Below are 12,610 nucleotides of genomic sequence, written 5' to 3'. Positions count from 1 at the left end.
GACAAAACAATTCCTTCTCCAGCTGGGCACCAAGGACAGATGATCCCAACCTCAGGCCCAGGAGCACAAACAGCGTGGGCTGGAGAGAGAAAAACAAGCAGGATGGGACTGCATGGGCTGGAGCTGGAATGGGACAATGAACTGCAAGGTGCAAATGGAGCAGAGCTGATCACAGTGAGAGCCCCCAGGAGCGCTCGTGCATTTTGGGACCATTTTGGTTCATCTTGGGTGCAGCCCTGGCTGAGCTCTTGTGCTGCCCAAGGTGGATCCATGGAGGAGATCATTTTAATAAAACCCTGCTTTATTCTTTAGCTCTGTCCAGCCTCTGTTCTAGGGCAGCCTGCACAAGGCACCAATTACATGGTATAAATGTGTAATTGCAGGGTTGGTATCAGCATCAATATTAATATTGCAAATCACATCCAATTGGTCTTAAAACTGTGACATTAGTGCAAGGGAAGCCATCTGGGTGATAATTTTCTTGAGGGAAAGATGACAGCAGAGAGTGAGAGCAGGAGGGAAGAGGGGATTGCAGCCCTCCCATGGCATGGCTGTGGTCTTTGTGAGGGCCACGAGGGTTCATCCTCTTTTCACATGCTCTGTCCCCAAATGCCAACCCACATCCCCTGTGCAGCAGTGGTAACTCCATAGCTCCCCACAGACAAACACAGTCATCTGATTTATCATGGCCCCTTGATGACCTCAACCTTTTTTACAGGTATTGCTCCTACTAATCCAAACCCTTCAGACAGATGCCACTTTGAGAGTAAAACCTTCCATGAAATCCTGCTTCCACTGAGGCTCCAAAGAAAAACATCTTCTCTGTGTTATGCTGGTTTAAAGAGCACATGAAGCTTTTGGCTTTGGTTCAATGCCAGACTAAAGGTCTTCTACCTTATAAACTATCAGAGCTAGAAAGATTTGCTCTATAAATGGCTCCATATGCATATGCACTGTATATATATACATTATGGATTTTCTTATGCCATGGAGCACTTCAAATATCCCTCAATAAAATAACAGACCCCAAGGTAGCTCTGTATACTGGCAGAAAGTTGTTCTGTGCTTTGGAGCCACGGAAAAATTGGAGCTCCTAAAGATTTCTTCTTTTTTTCCTACGGTTTCCACTGTGAGCATTTAAAACTGCAGGACATCCTGGATCCTGTTGCATGGAGGGTCCTCTGAACCTGACAGAAGCAGAAATGGAAATTGCTTATAGAGAATGAGGAATGTGCTGCTTGTCTCCTGGCTGGCCTTGGAGATCAGTGAGCTGCCCTGGGAAGGTCTCTGATGAGCAGAGAGGAATAAGAGCAGAGAGAAATTGCTCCTGAGCTCTGTTTCCAAGGGCTGGGACTTGGGATGTCGCTGGCAGGTTCACAGATTTCCAGCAGGAAGCCGTTGTTGCTGGTCAGAGAGGTCTTTCCAGCTGTGAGTGCCCCCCCAGATGATCCTTTGCTTCACACAACCCTGACTGGGGAGGCAGCCCAGCTGAAAAGCTGATTCTCCACGAGGCTTTGTTGGTTACATCCCAAACACCAGGCTGCAAGGTGGGATTGCTGTCTCAATCCAAAAAGAAGGCTCAGGGCTCCAGACTGTTGCTTGGCTCCCTAGGAATTTCCTAGGGGAGCTCACTTGGCTCTCAGTGGCACCCAGTGAACCGAGTAAGCAAATAAATGTTTGTTTTCTGGTTATTTAACACCGTTCTATCCCCAGCAGCTTTTGGGATAGGATCCTTCTGGATCCTTCCCATGAGACTGGACAACAGGAGTAGTGTCTCAGAAACCCTTTGCCCAAGATGTCCAACCTTTTTTGTCTCTCCTGGCTGAAACCAGACAATAAATATGTGGCTGGTTCTGCCCCAGCAACTGCAAACAAAGATTGACTGCCAAGCCGTGAGCACCTCTCTGCTCTGAATTTAGCTTTCAATTCTCCCTTAATTTATTATTTGCAGTTAATTTAATCCATATTGACCTGCCTCAAAGAGAAAAAAAGCTCTAGATTTGGTGAAAAATAATCTATTTTTAATTATTTCTGATGTAGAACACTGGCCCATAAATAAATTCCACTGCTACCCAGTGGTTTTTTTGCCGTCAGAACTGTCTTGCTGGAATCAATAAACAGTTGATTAAAAACCTTGTTATTTAATATATTCAGTAACCCTAATCTATTCATTAGAAACTTAATCACTTTCATGTCACCAGCTGCTGTGATGGAGAAAAGAGCTGTAGCTAATTATTAGCAATTTTACAAAGCTAATATTGAATTTCTAATGGGTCCTCTGTGGCCTCTATTTCAAGCACTTTGTATATCCCACAAACATGTGTTCTGGCTCTGGGCAGGGCCAAGCACCTCAGGCTTCCAAGCTTGTGGGTAAACTTTGAGCCTAGCAACCGAGTCTCTGGTTATTTTGGGACTGGAACACGAGTGCTCAGGGCTGGCCCTGGCCAGGTCACCCACTGGCCCACTGGCCATGGGACAGGGAGCTGCTGGCCATGGGAGTGAGAGCTGCTGGTCGTGGTGATGCCTTTTTCGGGCTTACCTAGAGACAGAGGCCAGACAAATTTAAAAGAATAAAAGCAGATCTATTTAATGAAAGGCCTTCAAGTACATTAAGGGCAGATGAAGACTCCCCAAGGGGCTACAACCAAGATGGACCATGGTCACCAGTTTTTCAGACAGATATAAGTTTGTTTTATTTGCATATCAGGAGTTAATTCTCCAATTACAGCTTCAAGTAATGAAGTCTCATTCCCCCAGTTTGCTTCTCCCCAGTTCACTTTTGTTTTATACTTTTTGGGGCCTGAGGCTGTGGTGTGTCCTTGGATCTCAAGCCTGGAAGGATTGTTTTGTCTGACCAAAATGTGAAGAGAGTTAGCTAACACTCTGTGTGGAGTTCAGAGTTCTACATTAATGCAGTACAGGATCTGAAAAATAGAAAAGCTAAAACTGTAAGGCATCAGTGGGACAAGGAGCCACTGGCAATGGGACCAGGGAACTGCAGGCCATGGGACAGGGAGGTCCTGTGCCCTGGCCACTCATCCAGTACCCAGCTGTGGTGTGGGGTGTTCTCCAATTTGTTCTGCCGTGTCCTTTTTGAGGGATGGGATCAAGGAGAGGCAACTGAAAAAGGCATTGAGGGGTTGAGGTGTATCCAGAGAAGAGAATGGAGACAATGGGACTGTCTCATGACAATCCTCTCTCGGAAGGGTGCTGCTGAGAGGTGACTGAACACAAACACTTCCTCCCTTGGGCTTCATCTCGCTGCCTCGGGAGGGAATTTGCCAGATGGAAGGAAACAAATACACAAACATACATGTAAACTCTTCCAGAATGGCTTCATATCCTCATTTTCGAAAATATGTGATCAAGCTTGTTTTATGGCCTTGGCGAGCTCCTGGTGGCATCTGGCTGAGCTAAATATTGCACTTAATAGTGCAAGGCAGCAGTGGCTGCAGAGCTGGCTGCCTTTCATGTGTGTTTACAAATGTGCTGTAGCAATTCCATGGAAATTAGCACAAAGCCTTAACAACAAAACAGGGGATGGGGAACAAAGAGAAATATCTCTTGGCCTCTCTGCTGTTTGTGTGGGTTTCAATTGGTGTGCCTGCCTATGGCCCTCATGCACAGCACTCTCTCTGCTATTTTTGTCTATTAGCATTGCTAGGTTTTACATTCCAATCCTCCCAAAATGCTTTTTCCTTATATGTCAGATGTTAGTTACTACTGGCAAAAGGTGTAAGCTGGACTCTTGTAAGTTATTCTGAAATATGAGGCTTTTGCCCTATTGTGTGCCATTGTGATCTGTGAAGTTGCATAATAGTAGCACTGAAAAAGTATTTAGAGATCAGAATTTGCCAGCTTGCCAAACAGACTGTTTAGTGAGGATGTTTTTGGTTTCAGAGGTTTGAAGGAACCTCTTTGTCAGTTCTTGGCACAGTGTCTCTGACAGGGAGCCCAGGGCTCCAGGACTCTGTCTCCAGTAGCCAGCAGCTCTCCCTGGACTACAACTCTGTTCTGTTAGGTAGGGAATTTCAGACACTTTTTGTTTTTGCTTGAATCTGAACAAAACAAAGAAAAGGAGCATCAAAATAGTCCAGAAAACGAAATTTCTTCCTCCAGACAACTCCAAGGAGTGTAGTGTGCTGCAAGATTTGCCGTGGGTGTGAAATGCTGCCCTTGTTTCAGCCGCAGCAGAACTGGGGCTCAGGGCTGCCTCGTGGGGTGTTGGCAGCAGCTCCAGGGTGTCACTGCTGAGGCAGGACGGGAATAACGAAGACTCCAAGTCAGAAGGCCAGAAGAGAACTGAACTGATGTATTTCAAATACATGGCTCATTTTGTAGAGCACATTGTGCAGACCAATTTCATTGGTCTTAAAGTAAAAACATCTCACGCCATTGGTGCGCTGTGAGTGGCAGAACATATCTATAAACAATGTGAACAACAAGGGAGATAATGAATTATTTACATTCCTTTCGATCTCTTTCCCAGGCTCAGCCTGGTAGAAATCTCTCTCCTTTTCTCTGTGACTGAACTGAGAATATCCACACCAGGGCACAGGGCCAGCGTGTTGCTCTGCTTGCAGGGTGCCTGGGTGTTGACACAGTGGGTCACTTCTCCTGAGCTCCTGCTGGGGGGTGGCTGCAAGCATGGAAATGGGGAGGTGCACGCTGACTCCCCCAGCAGAGGCAGAGCAGGCCGTGCTTTGCCTCCTGTGGTTTTCTGCAGGCAGCAGAAAGTTGTTCTGAGGATGTCTGGAAATGCTCTGTGGTGTGATGCAGAGGACATGCCAGTGTCACCAGCTGATCCCAGATCCCACCTGACGTTTTCCTCAAGCAATGAGTGCCTCTGGTGGCACTGGGCAGTGGGGACAGTGGCAGCTGGGCCAGTGCTGCCTGCCCAGGGAAGTGGGCTCCTGGCTGCCACAGACCAATGACACATGGAGAGAAGCACAGATCCTATCCAGTCATGTGCTGGCAGCTCTCCCAGATTCCAGTGAACCCAAAGCTGAGGAGGAGCCATCAGAGGAGGTTTTGAGGTGTGCACCCACACTCCACGTGCAATTAATTGCACCTGGCCTAGATCATCAGTTCATGTAAATGGGCAAAGCTCCATAGCAATCTTCTGAGTCTTTGCATCTGCAGATGATGTATTATTGAATTATGCTTGATTAGCTGTTTCTCTGTTGCTTAACAGAAAGCAAATCTCAGCATAAATGAGATTAGTATGTGCCCTCCATGTACGCCAGCTCTTGCTCCCAAGAATTTAACATTCTTAATAGAATGATTTTTTTAAAGAGAGAGGGGGGGAGAAAGAGTCTTTGAGGCTCGTCTTTCATTTGCCAGATTATCTGAACATTAAATTAAGCAAGTATGGAAATTCAAAATATAGCTGCTCTACAACATGTGCTGACACTGGCATAACAATATCAGTAATCCCCCTTGACAGCCATTACAGCTTAATGCTCGAAGAAAATGAACTACTTATTTTCTTTACACCATATACACACTGTCTCCAAATCTTTGCCTGCCTTCCAGCCAAGATGATTCCTTGAATTAATCTCTCCCAGGTACCAGCTGTGTTTGTCTCATCCTGCTGAGCAGCAACTGATGGCTTTGAGGCTGTGTCACCTTGACAGCTCAGAAAATCCCCAGCTGCTCTTGAGGAATTCACTGCACTGGGATTTTCCCCTGTGATCGAGGTCCTCAGACATTCTGAACTTGGGTCATGCCAGGGGCACCCCTCAAATCTTGTAGAGTCTTGTTCTATCATCTTTGTGTTGTGCTTTGTCTCAGTGCAGCTGAAGGAGATGTGGAATCCATAGTCATGAAGCTTGTGGGTGTATTAGGTGTGGGTGAGTTCCCCTTCTGCCTAGTTTAAAGTTGTTCCCTTCAGGAAGCACCAGGATTTGGTCTTTGAATGGTGCAAATCTGCAGCTTGACAATGAAAGCATCAAATTTTGCTCAGCTTTTGAAGAAAAGACAAGTTATGCTTATTGGAGGTGTTCATGCTTATCAACTGAGCCCGTTGCTTGTGCTGAAATTTGTATCTTTGTTTATCTTTTCTTGAATAAGAACAACTATTCTAACTTCAAGCATCACCTTGTGCTCGGTGCCTTTGGGAAAGATCCAGAGGACTTGCTTAGGAGACCTCTTTTGGGATTATAAGGGCAGTTAAACTATTTTTTTTTTTTTTTTTTTGCCAGATTTCTGGATCTCAGCAGGTCCTTGGCCCAACAGAATTGTCTGGGAATGCCTGGAAACTTCTGTTAGAAAAGGAACAGGCCACAGAGAACTCAGAGAGTGGAGAGCTTTAAGGGCTTGTAGGAACAAGTGGTTGTGGATGCAGGGACTTTCAGATGTGCTCTTTGTGAAAGGAGCTGCTAAATTCCACCAAAGTCCAACTTAAATTCCACCAAACTCCAGTATTTGCTACCAGAAGAGGTTTTAAGTGAAAAGCTGTCTTTGGGAGTGGAGGGAGTCACATCAGCTTAACTGACCCTGATCTCAGGCAGTGCAAAGCAGTTTCCCTCCTTTGAATAAACTCTTGTCATGGTGATGTGCACGAGGAGGACTCACCTCTTCATCATCAGGTGCATTTTGCAGCTGATTCATAACGAGAAGAGAATTTCCACTGTCAGATCATTGTGCTGCTGGGAGAAATTGGAGCAGCTGCCTTGTAAAATGTGAAATGGCACCGACACACCAGGCTGTGTTTCAGAGCATGTGACTGAGAAGGTGATTGCTCTCGTTAATAATGAGCCACTAAATTGGATGCAATTGCAATAGCTCATCATTTGTATAGAAATATTATGCTTTATAGGTACATTACTGGGCTGTATTTTATAAGGCTGTTAAGCTTATGCACTTTCCTTTGCAGTAAATGTCAGCGAGGTTACAATAAAATTTAATACAATATTATTAAAGCTGAAGTGCATCAGTATGGAATGATCATGTATGCACACTGAAAGTCTTTATTATTGCTTCCTTAACCTTCTTAAGGAGCTGCTTGTTTTAAAATACAATGATGAAAAGGATCAAAGTTTGGAGGTCTCTTCATCCACCCAAAGGTTCATTAGAATTTTCAGTGTAGATGGGAATTTTGTGACGCATTAGTTCAAGTAAATTAAACATTAAAATTTCAGCTCTGCCAGGAAAATTTCAATACAGCTGCAGATTATAATACAGGTGGCGAGGTCTCCTCACATTCACCTTAGTTTTCATGGGGTGGAACTGATTGGCAGATTGTTGGCCTCCAAAGAAGCCAACAATCAAAGAAGCCAGGCGTGCCCTTGCCTGAGCACATCTCAGAGGGGTGGAACACCTCACAAGCCTTCGGGGCTCTGCCATTACCATGACAATGCCCACGGCCTGCCCCTTGGGAAGAAATCAATAGGCTGTGGGGCTCCCCAAACGATTCCCCTGACCTCCCAAGGTTGCCAAAAGCAAGGTCAAGCAGCAAAGATCAAAGGCCCTGTGGAAACAGGCGTCCCCTCCCTGACCTGCTGGCTTGGGACTTGGCTCAGTCTTACCTTGAATTATTTTCTTGATTTAAGGAACTGGTTTTATTTGCATACACTCTGGCCAGAAGAATTAATCCCAGAATTAACCAGAATTAATCCCAGTGAAGTCTGAGGCATTATTTGCTGTTTGATTAGATTGTGGGACCATTTTGGGATGGTTTTCATGGATGAAACAGGGTGCAGAACTGAACAGCAGCACAGGGAGATGGTTCTGTTTGGGTTTTGTGTAGAGGAGGAGCTCAGCTGTGTACCTTGGAGAAATTATCAGTGCTTAGAGCCATTCTTGGTGCTTGAAAAGCTAATCCTGGAATGTTTGGAAAGAGCAAAATAGACCTTGACTACATGAATTTTAGAGTTAAACTTCTTTGAACTTGTCTGAAATGAATGGCTGACGTAAAAAAAAAAAGTGTGGTTCAGACACAGCATCTTATCAGTAATCTCCAGCTCCAGAAATCACCTTCTCCATGAGATACACCAGCTCAGTCAACCTGAGGTGTGTATTCTGTGCATGCACCTTCTAATTCCACGCTCTCAGCCTTGGAAATTACTTCTTGTTTTCCTTTATCATGAAAAGAATTTGGATTCTTGTCAAAATATTTTGGTGCTTCAGAGCTTCCCAACAGAGGGTGGATTTTAGGCAAGTGGGTACTTGATGCTTCCCACAAAGCTGGTCCTAGCAGGAGTCTGGGAGCAGCAGAGATCTGGAAATGCAGTTCATGGTGTCCCTTTCCAAGCAGCAGCTCCTGAATGTGGCAATTGCCTCAGATGGATTAGGTTCCCATCTCTGCCACTTGTGCCGTTGACCACGCTTTTAAATCACAGTTTCAAGAGCCTGTGTCAGAGATTTCATCTCTGAGAATCTATGAGGAGCTGCTGCCTGTGGTGCAGGCGTGGTTTTGTGGCAGCCCCACTGCAGATCCCGGTGCCCTGCACAGCAGCGTGCTCTGCTCCATCCCCGCAGCCACGCACCATGTGGCTGAATGGAAAAAAAATCAGGGCTGGGTTCAAAGGAAGGTGAAGAGACCCGCAGTGGCACTGGGAAGGCAGGGGAAGGGATGGGAGGAAAAGCAGGAGGAGCTGGCTTGCCTCGGTGACAGCTCTGGGTGCAACGTGTCACTCCAAGCCGTGGATCTCGGGTCCTCTGTGCGCACACAGAGGCGTGCAGACACAAACAGACATAAAACCTGCTCTCTCGAGCAAGATGAAGACTTGTCCTGGCTTTTTCCTTTCTGGTTTTCAAGTGCAAAGCTCAGGGGTACAGCTCTGTGTTGTTGCTCCCTGCCTGTACATGGGGTAGGGACTCTTGAAGTATCGTTTTTTTTGAGGTTGGGATTGAAGGACTTGAGATGGTATTTTATGTTTAGAGTCAGGTGTTTATTATTTCTTATCTATGTTACAGTCTCACTACCGTGAGCTTGGCAGCCTTTTCATTAGTAAGGCACAAAATGGTCAACTAACTCTTGTTACAAGGTCTTTTAAAACTAAACTATCTAGGACACTTAGATTATTTTCTCTTTTAACTCAGTAACTGATCTCTTGAAGTCCACAATGTGGACCTTTCTGTCTAATCATAAAACATCATCTAAACTCATGAAGAAGAAGGAAGAAGAAGGTAAGGAAGAGCAACTTGCTTCTGCCTTAAAACTTCTATCTTGCTTCATATTTATTTTTATATTCTAAAATCTCAAACTCTTAAGTTTTCTACCTTGTGATATTACAGACTCCTAACTAACTATACACTTGTAATCTTAGTGCTATTAATCAATTTTAAAAACCTGTTTGACGACCTCAGGTCAAATGCAGTGTTCTCTTGTGGGTCTGTGCTTTTAAGCACAGAAAATTTAAAATTCTCAGCATCCAGGATTCCAACATCGAAGAATTTCTTTTAAGGCCAATCTGGACATCCCCCACAGCCTGATCAGTTCTCCAGCACACAGACCTTGTGCTGGTGGTCACCTTTTGTGTGTGGTGGTGGTAGGGTAGGAGGGGTAATGGGAAAGAACCGCTCATATAAAATGAAAACCTTTTAGTTTTTCCCTCTGCCTTTCTTGAGAAGTTACGGAAAGAAAAGGGTTATGATGGTCCTCTGGAAAGGGTTAAAGAAAACATTTACATGGGATAAAGCCCAAAAATCTTGTTTTAAGTGGACACAGATCATATTGCAACCTTCCCTTTTCTCACCTTGCTTGCTCGCTCTCTCTGCTGTGCCTTCCTACCGGGTCTCTTTCCCTGGCTGTCCCCTTGCTGCCCTCTGGCACCTGAGCAAAGCCCAGTCCTCTTCTCCACGTGTGGACCCCTTGCAGTGCTGTCCCCTCCATCTTCCCACTGCTCATTTTCTTCTGCAGTGATCCTCTGCTTTCCCCCCCTCTAATTACTTTCTTGAGGTTTATTTTCATCTCAGCGTCTGATGTGACCAAAGTACATAAGTCTGTATCTATTGATTTCTGACAGCAGAGCCTGCTTGTTCTCCAGTAATATTTCTAGCATCAGCATTCATCTTCCTTTCAATCTAAAAGATATGTCAGGACCACATCACTAAAGCTCCAGTTTTTTCTCCCCGTCAGCAGCATTCTCTCCCCATGATTCATATCCATAAATTGCTAAGGGAAAAATTAAACTTTTCATCAAACCCTTAAATATTTTGAGACTCCACAGTTATTTCACATTTTCAGGAGGGAGGTCACAGCTATGGAAGCTGTTCCTAATGATCTCTGGATTTTTTGGGAGCTGCCTCTTTGGTCTGATGTCTGTGGTCTCATATAATCAGAGTCATCAGTTCCTTTAATATATTGACAGCTTGCACCCACGTGCACACACACCTGTTTTCACCATGCTTGAGGGCAGCCCATCCTCATCAATAACCTTTTCTTTTCTCTCTTTTTTTGGACACTGGTATTCCTGAGGGTTGTAGCAGTGAGCTATGGCTGTCACTGCTGTGTGTGATGTAGGTTAATAGGTGTCTGCCAGGGCAATCACCAGCTGCTTCCACTTTATCCAGGGTTGTTGTAGGATAAATTTGCTGTGCACGCTGCAGAGGCTTGGTGGCAGAATGTGTGTGTCACTTCTACCCAGCACAAACCCACGTGGTCACGGCTGCTCTTCCTGGGGATGGGCTCTGTTTCTGATACAATCACAGTGGATTTGGTGAGGTGCTCTGGAGTTCCTTTATCTAATGACAGAGAGGGCTGTATTGGAGGTTTTGAGCAGCTTGTAAAAAGCACAACCAACGGCTGCTGAAACTCTGGTTTGTCAGTGATGTGAAGGATGGTTTTAATTTCCCCATAGGTGTCTTTTTCATTTCAGGAACCAGCTGATGGTGGCATTAATTTTGCTGCTATCATTTACTTCACATGTCTTGAATTATGCTTGACCATCAGAGGGATGCTGTGATAGTTACAATACTTCGTGTGCCTCTTCTCTTGAACAGAATTTCATTGAATTGGCTGATTACCAGGCATCAATATATCTTTCCAGATTTTTCACGTGAGAGCAATGCCAGGATAACTGATCACTTTGAACAGTCCTACTGATTTTCCTTGGTGCTTTCCAAGGGATCATGTCCAAACTCCATCCAGCTGACAGAGAGCTCCATTTTGGGGTGGCTTTTCTAGATGCACCCATTACTTCAGGGGTGTTCCAGGTGGTGTTTGATTCCTGCACGATCAGCAAAGTCCACAATTTTATTTATATTTTACTGCTTCGAGTATTTGCAGCGAGGAATCTGAGAGCTGTGAAAAAACACCTGGTAAAACAGAAGGGATGGAAGCAGTGGGAAACTTCTCCCTCACTGCCAGGTACCAGAGCAGGCCACAGATAAAAATGACCCACATAAAGCACTTCAAAGTGTTCCTTTAGGCTTGAAGCTATAACAAATTTTACTGCTGGGCAGGTTATTCCTGATAAGAGGAGTGTAACTGCACTGGTGAAGGTGCTGAGCTGAATTTTGGAGGAATTATAGTGCTTGGTGGGAAAGGAACAAAACATTCTAGACAGTTCTGCTGGAGCTGGCATTTGGAAGGTAAAGATGAAAGGACATTTGCTGTTACATCCATTGGAAAAACATGACAGATATGTAACATATAATAATGTAAATTATATATATGATATATATTTTATATATATATATATATATATATATATATATATATATACACATATAAAAATATATATTATATAATAATCTAAAAATTGGGTTCAATTTGGATCCCAAATTTATGTTTGGGATGAGAGGCAATTCAATTTATCATCTGCAAGCTGACATCAGACACCACTTGGGGAGAATCCAGCCTGTGGGAGAATCACCACAATCTACCCTGGAGGGATTCCAGTCCCTGTGGTGATCATGAGGGTTATTTATTTGGGACATTTGTGTCCCTCTGACAGCAGCTGGTGGCAGGTGGTCAACAAGTACTTCAGTGACATGGAGAAGTGTTGGTTAGTGACATTGTCCAGCAGTTTTTCTAACTGGGGAGTTAATATGGTGGCTGAAAGGATAAACTCTCTTCAAAAGGGAATGGCAAGTAGTAGTCTTCATAAAATGCTTTGGTGGAAGGTGTCCCTGCCCATGGCAGTGGTTTAGAATGAGATGAGCTTTAAGGTCTCTTCCAACCCATCCCAAATTCTGGGCTTCTGTTGTAGAAATGGGGTTTGTTGGTTTTCTTGGCTGCTGTGTCCACCTGCTCACTCTGAATACCCAGGTCTGTAGCATGTGATCTTATAACAATGACTGTGATGCCTAAAGATTTTTTTGCTTTTTGTGTATTTTTCATATATTTGTAGCCTTGTAGATTTTTAATTTATGTATTTGTGTAGCTTCTAGTATTTTCCTGCCCTCTCTCCCAGTTTAACAAACACTTACTAACACATTCTTGAAATTCTGTTTAGTCTTATTCTTAAGGGGAAAATTCCTGACAAGGACATCTTATTTTCTACTGGAACCTAAGACATAACAAATAAATAGGGCAAAGAAGCCCCTGGACCAGCTCCAAGGGTTACTGGGATAACTGATTTCCTATTTGATGTACCAGCTAGATATACTAATAATTAACCTTATAAAAATTATAGAAATCCTCTTGTGCACTTGAAAGCTT

This window comes from Vidua macroura, chromosome 19, assembly GCF_024509145.1.
Source record: "Vidua macroura isolate BioBank_ID:100142 chromosome 19, ASM2450914v1, whole genome shotgun sequence".
In the NCBI taxonomy this organism is placed as follows: Eukaryota; Metazoa; Chordata; class Aves; order Passeriformes; family Viduidae; genus Vidua; species Vidua macroura.
The sequence above is the reverse complement of the archived record's forward strand: the minus strand, read 5'-3'. Positions refer to the sequence as shown.